The sequence below is a fragment of the Macaca nemestrina genome, chromosome 18 (assembly GCF_043159975.1).
Source record: "Macaca nemestrina isolate mMacNem1 chromosome 18, mMacNem.hap1, whole genome shotgun sequence".
NCBI classification, from domain to species: domain Eukaryota; kingdom Metazoa; phylum Chordata; class Mammalia; order Primates; family Cercopithecidae; genus Macaca; species Macaca nemestrina.
The window spans coordinates 14,713,950-14,719,949 of NC_092142.1; the positions used below are offsets into that span (position 1 = coordinate 14,713,950).

Below are 6,000 nucleotides of genomic sequence, written 5' to 3' on the forward strand. Positions count from 1 at the left end.
GATCATGGCTCACTGCAGCCATGAACTCCTGGACTCAAGCGATCTTCCTGCTTCAACCTCCAGAGTAGCGGCTCATGCCACCATTTTTATTTAATTATTATTATTCTTATTATTTGTACAGACAGGGTCTCACTATGTTGTCCAGGCTAGTCTTGAACTCCTGGCCTCAAGCAATCCTCCCACCTCATCCTCCCAAAGTGCTGGGACTATAGGCTTGAGCCACCACGCCTGCCCTGCAATTTTTCTTTAACTCCAACTTCACTTTATAAGACAACCACTGTGGGCAGTTTGCACAATCTTTATAAATTTTGAAAGCATGCACTTTTTTTGGTTCATAGTGGTAAGAAAGTTGGGGGTATATAATATATCCCGACAGCTCTTAGACCCACCTCATTCTTTCTAAGGACTCCTAGCATTGCATCATACTTAACCTGTCTTCTACTGGCCAACATTTCAGTAAACTCGAGGATTTTGCCTTTATAACATCTATAGTCTTTGGCATGTGACCAAGAATACTTGTAGGATAAATTCCTAGAAGTGGAATTTCTTGGTCAGAGGAGATGTGCTTTTTCTTTCTTTTTTTTTTTTTTTTTTTTTTTTTTTTTGTGAGACAGTCTCACACTGTTGCCCAGGCTGGAGTGCAGTGGCACGATCATGACTCACTGCAACCTCCAACTCCTGGGCTCAAGTGGTCCTCCTGCCTTAGCCTCCTAAATAGCTGGGACTACAGGCATGCACTACCACACCCAGCTAATTTTTTTGTATTTTTTAGTAGAGACAGGGTCTCACCATGTTGCTCAGGGTGGTCTTGAACTCCTGAGCTCAAGCCATCCTTTAGCCTCCCAGAGTGCTAGGATTACAGATGTGAGCCCCTGCTCCCAGCCAAGAGGTGTGCATTGTAAATTTCTACAGCTATTGTCCAGGGCCTTCAAAAGGTTACCATTCACGTGCATATCAAGGGTACACCTGTAGAGGCTGGGCTTGGTGGCTCACGCCTGTAATCCCAGCACTTTGAGAGGCTGAGGCAGGAGGATGGCTTGAGCTCAGGAGTTCAAGACCAGCCTGAGCCACACGGCAAAACCCTGTCTCTGCAAAAAATACAAATATTAGCCAGGCATAGTGGTGCATGCCTGTAGTCCCAGCTACTTGGCGGGTTGAGGCAGGAGGATCGCTTGAGCCCGGGAGGTCAAGGCTGCAGTGAGCTGTGATTGTAGCACTATACCCCAGCCTGGGTGACAAAGTAAGACCCTGTCTCTCCCCCACCATAAAAAACAAGCCTACATTGGTGAGGGTGCTGTTTCTGACACGCTTTTCTACCCCAGCAAGAATGCGGTGTGTCAGGAGAAGCAAATCCCACATGAGGTAAGTGGATTTTCTATGTGGGCCTGGGTCGGGGCAGACATGGCCTCTGAGGTTGTCCCTGTAGCTGTCTGAGGAGATAAGCTATTTAGAGCTCTTGTTATTGTCGGTTTTATTAACAAAGGCAGAGTTTGGGGAGGTGAGCCAGAACCGTGTGGCAGCGAGAAGCGTTGTGCAAGTCAGTATTTATTTCTTTAGTGCAGTTAGAACTTAAATATGGTCAAAACATATTCTTCTTTTAATTTACACAAACAAATATGTTCCCAGGCTGACACCTCCCGTGCCAAGTTTCTAGGGGAAGCAAAATTCTGCTGTGAGATTATAAACCACTCGAGAGAAGATGAGAATGGAAAACCCGCCGAGAGTTAGCTCTCTCTACACACCCAGAACTGGGCTGCTAAGAGGTGTCTTTTTTTTTTCATTGCAGATAAACCTGCCAGTAATTTCAGCAAATGAAACGTGGAACGCGTCAAGGCCAGAGGATGGAAGAGGCTCCGGTTTTGATAAAAGGAGGCCTGCTTGGCTTGGAATCCTCTCTCCTGCTGGTTGGAAGATGCAAAGATGTTTCCAGAGAGGGGCTGAAGAATTGAGGGGAAAGAAATGAGCCCAGTATGAGTCCCCTTTCAGGGCTGAGCGCATATAAAACCAAACAACTTGGAACAGCTCCAAGAGAGGGGATTAAAGCAACATGTTATTCTGAGTGATTGCTTAATTTATTGAGCTGCGGCTGGATCTGTAATGAAATACAGCCCTTGTAACTGATAACCTCCTGCTGCAATTGAACTTCCACAATTAAGGAATATTTTCCGAGTTTCTCTGGAACGGCTCTGAATTTCTAGCCTCTGTGACAGGGTGCTTCTGAACATTTGTTTTCCAGGCAATTTTTTTTTTCTTGAGTATCAGACTGATGTTAATAAATAAGCAGCATTTTATTGAGTGCTTTGTGGGAACCAGGAACTTTATATACATTATATCTAATCCTGACACTAATCCTGACAATATCCCGTGAAATAACCCCTATTATTCCCTATTTTATGGATGTGAAGCCACGAGACGTTCGGTCATTTTCTAGAGTGGTGCTGTCCAAGACAGTAGCTGTTATGGCTCCTTGTGGTTATTGATGTGTAAATTAGTTAAAATTAAATAAATTTTAAAGTTGACTCCCTAGGTTGCACTAACAATGAGTTCAAGTGCCCAGCAGCCTTGTGTGGCTGATGGCTACCACGTTGGACAGTGCAGATATAGACCATTTGAAGGTTGCGCGAGTGCTATTGATCAGCACTGACTCAGATTTCCTTTTTTTTTTTTTTTTTTTTTGAGATGGAGGCTTGTTCTATCATCCAGGTTGGAGTGCAATGGTGCAGTCTCGGCTCACTGGAACCACCACCTCCTGGGTTCAAGCGATTCTCCTGCCCCAGTCTGCTGGGTAGCTGGGACTACAGGTGCATGCCACCATGCCCAGCTAATTTTTGTATTTTTAATAGAGATGGGGTTTCACTGGCCAGGCTGATCTTGAACTCCTGACCTCAGGGGATCCACCTGCCTCAACCTCCCAAAGTGTTGGGATTACAGGCGTGAGCCACCACGCCCGGCTGGGTTCAGATTTCATAGCTAGAACCTGGCAGTGCCAGAATTCAAGCCCAAGCTAATGGGCTTTGAAGGCAGAGTTCATCTGCCAGCCGTGTTGCTTCTTTTTCTTCCCTCTGCTGAGAAGCAAGGAACAGAGCAGTGATTGTAACCCCTGGCTACACATTAGAATTACCTGCAATTCTTTTTTTTTTTTTTTTTTTTTTTTTTTTTAGATAGAGCCTCGCTCTGTCACCCAGGCTGGAGTGCAGTGGTGCAATCTCAGCTCGCTGCAACCTCTGCCTCCCAGATTCAAGCAATTCTCCTGTCTCAGCCTCCCAAGTACCTGGGATTATAGGCGCCTGCCACAATGCCCAGCTAATTTTTGTATCTTTAGTAGAGATGGGGTTTCGCCAGGCTGGTCTCGAACTCCTGACGTCAGGTGATCCACCTGCCTTGACCTCCCTAAGTATTGGGATTATGGGCGTGAGCCACCATGCTAGGCCTACCTGCAATTTTTTTTTTTTTTTTTTTTTGAGGTGGAGTCTCTCTGTCTCCCAGGCTGGAGTGCAGTGGCGTGATCTTGGCTCACTGCAAGCTGTGCCTCCCGGGTTCACGCCATTCTCCTGCCTCAGCCTCCCGAGTAGCTGGGACTACAGGCACCCGCCACCACGCCAGGCTAATTTTTTGTATTTTTAGTAGAGACAGGGTTTCACCATGTTAGCCAGAATGGTCTTGATCTCTTGACCTCGTGATCCGCCTGCCTCGGCCTCCCAGAGTGCTGGGATTACAGGTGTGAGCCACCGCGCCCGGCCCCTGCAATTCTTTTTAAAAAATGATGGTAGGGTCCCAGGCCCAGAGAATCTGACTGACTTCACTGTGATTAAGCTGGGTGGGGACAGGCATCAGAGGTGTTTATACTTCCCCATGTGATGCCAGTGTGCAGCCAGTATGTAAAGGAGTTAGGTGTGAGGACCCACATAGCGGACACTGAAAGCAGCTGGTTCATCTGCCATGAGAACACAGTTTCTTGTGACCAAGAAGTAGGCTTCTCCCAGGGCCACTTCTAAACCACCTCATCAGAGAGCTCAGGTTCATATCCGAGGGAAGAAACTTAAGTGCTTTCTCACATGCTTCCAGCTTGATGAGAATCACAGTGGGGAGCTTTGCTTTTACAAACAGGCTTTGTCACATGGTCATGGAAGAAAGGAGATGCCCACGTAAGATCACAGAGACAAGGTGAAAAACCTGTAGCCCCAAATTGGAATTGGAAGCATCAGTATGAATTCGTACTATATTTTTGTCTTACAAAGTAAAGCAGGTGTTTGCTAGCTCTGTCCACCACAAAGTTTAGAAATAATGAGCCATCCAGTGGCAGTGGACACCCCAGCACCCAGGTTATGGTTTCTAAACACCACTTCTGACTAGAAACGAGGGCATGGAGAAATGACCAATTCCAGGTCTGAGTTAAGAAAAAATTCAAGATGAGCCTAGAATATCTGGTCATTCCTTGCTTTGTTGATAGCAAGGAAGGTGTCAATGACTTCCAGGGTCATATTGAAAAGGATGCAGGAGACAACGTGGAGTGGCTCCCAATGGGACAGTTTGAGCATCATTAAGAATAATGACTGTAGGCCAGGTGCGGTGGCTCACACCTGTAATCCCAGCACTTTGGGAGGCCAAGGTGGGTGGATCACTTGAAGTCTGGCCAACATGGTGAAATCCCATCTCTACCAAAAACATAAAAAAGTAGCTGGGTGTGATGGCGCACACATGTAATTACAGCTACTTGGGAGGCTGAGGCAGCAGAATCACTTGAACTCAAGAGGCGAAAGTTGCAGTGAGCCAAGATTGTGCCACTACACTCCAGCCTAGGTGAGTGACAGAGCAAGACTCCTATCTCAAAAAAAAAAAAAAAGAATACTGATTGTAATGGATTGAAACATATCGTATATGTCCAAATCTATGAGTTGACAATACTTAAAAAAAAAAAAGAAAAATAAATTAATTTATCACCTTGGGAAGATATTGGAAAACCAACTCATTTTGAAAACTGTCAAAGGGAAAGAAGCATTTATCCTTTTTGGTACAAACCATACTCTGTGGTAGCCAAATAGTTGATACATTGATACCTTTTATAGATACACGTCCACTACCAAAGACAGAATCATAGAATCAGTATGCTACCATGTTGTAATCTCTAATAAAATAATGGGCCAGGTGTAGTGGCTCATCCCTGTAATCCCTATACTTTTGGAGGCTGAGGTGGGAAGATTGCTGGAGGCCAGAAATTCAAAACCAGCCTGGGCAACATAGACCTATCTATGCAACAAGACCCTGTCTCTACCAAAAAAAAAAAAAAAATTAGCCAGGTGAGGGCATGTGCCTGTAGTCCCAGCTATTCAGGAGGCTCAGGTGGGAGGATCCCTTGAGCCTGGGAGGTCAAGGCTGCAGTCAGCTATGATTGCACCACTGCACTCTAACCTATGTGACAGAGCAAGACCCCTCAAAAAAAAAAAAAAAAAAAAGAGGAAGGAATTGTGGATCTAGACAACGACCATCAACAAATCAACAATAGCTGCTAACATCACAAAGAGGAACAACCAGATAGTATGTGCCTTTGAATGGAAGTACAAAACCACCAATAGGAAGTACTCATACCAAAAAAAAAAAAAAAAAAAAAAGAAAGAAACATCAATCTAAGTGAGCTTCTAGACCTAACTACCAATTTCTAAGAAATATAGCGGGAAGAGGAGCACATGACACTTCTGTGGAGATGCTATAACCAAAATTCAGACCACAGGAAACTACAGAACAAACAAGCCAGTTTCTTCAACAAATAAATTGCAAGGGAAGAAAAAGACAAGGGGAGAGAACCTACAGATTAGGAAAGATACAAAAGCCATCCCAACCGATGGCAATATTCGAACTTTACGCAGTGGCTCACGCCTGTAATCCCAGCACTTTGGGAGGCCAAGGCAGGTAGATCACAAGGTCAGAAGTTCAAGACCAGCCTGGCCAAGATGGTGAAACCCCATCTCTACTAAAAATACAAAAATTAGCCAGGCGCAATGG

The 6,000-nt window shown here is 45.1% G+C and overlaps 1 long non-coding RNA gene across 1 annotated transcript in view; it reads left to right on the forward strand.

Moving 5' to 3' along the window:
- LOC105467736 (uncharacterized) overlaps positions 1-5,623 on the forward strand; it is a 28,498-nt gene extending 22,875 nt beyond the window's left edge. The window contains exon 2 of the long non-coding RNA XR_011616323.1: positions 1,787-5,623. This is a non-coding gene — a long non-coding RNA (uncharacterized lncRNA). The remainder of the gene's footprint in view (positions 1-1,786) is intronic.
- Positions 5,624-6,000: the final 377 nt, after the last annotated feature.